This window comes from Carlito syrichta, unplaced genomic scaffold, assembly GCF_000164805.1.
Source record: "Carlito syrichta isolate Samal-C Ts95f unplaced genomic scaffold, Tarsius_syrichta-2.0.1 Scaffold304179, whole genome shotgun sequence".
Lineage (NCBI taxonomy): Eukaryota > Metazoa > Chordata > Mammalia > Primates > Tarsiidae > Carlito > Carlito syrichta.
Window position 1 is genome coordinate 1 of NW_007248275.1, and position 831 is coordinate 831.

Consider the following 831-nt stretch of genomic DNA (forward strand, 5'->3'; position numbering starts at 1 on the left):
GGAGTCGATATCTTTTTTTAGTTTACCTAGGAGCTGCTTTATGAAAGTTGGTGCTCCTATTTTGGGTGCATATATGTTTAGGATGGATATTTCTTGTTGATGGATTGAACCTTTTATTATTATGTAGTGGCCTTCTGTATCTTTTTTAATTTTTGATAGCTTAAAGGGTATTTTGTCTGAGATTAAGATCATGACTCCTCCTTCTGTGTTCCATGCGCCAGAGAATTTGTTTCCCATCCTCTTACTTTGAGTCTGTGAGTGTCTTTTCTAGTGAGGTGAGTCTCTTGAAGGCAATAGATTGTTGCCTGGTGATATTTTATCCATTTTGCCATTCTTTGTCTTTTCAGTGGTGCATTTAGTCCGTTTACATTCAAACTAATTATTGAAATGTGAGAGTTGATCCCTATCATAATGTTCTTACAGAGTTGTTGCTATTCTTCCTGTTTGTGTGTTGTCTTTCTTTTGGTTTTAGAGTTGGATCGCGTGTGTTTTTAATCTTTTACCTGTACGCTTGTGAAGAATGTTGTTCTTTTTTCCTTTTCTTCTGTGTTCAATACTTTCTTAAGTGTTTCTTGTAGAGGGGGTCTGGTGGCAGCGTAAGTTCTTAGGGATTGGATATTTGGGAAAGATTTCAATTCTCCCTCACTGATGAAGCTTAGCTTGGCTGGGTAGGTTATTCTTGGTTGAAATTGTTTATCTTTTAGAACTTTGAAGATAGGGCTCCAAGCTCTCCTAGCCTGGAGGGTTTCAGTAGATAAATCTGCTGCTATTCTAATTGGTCTTCCCTGGTAGGTAGTCTAACTTTTTCTCTTGCTGCCTTTAGGATTTTTT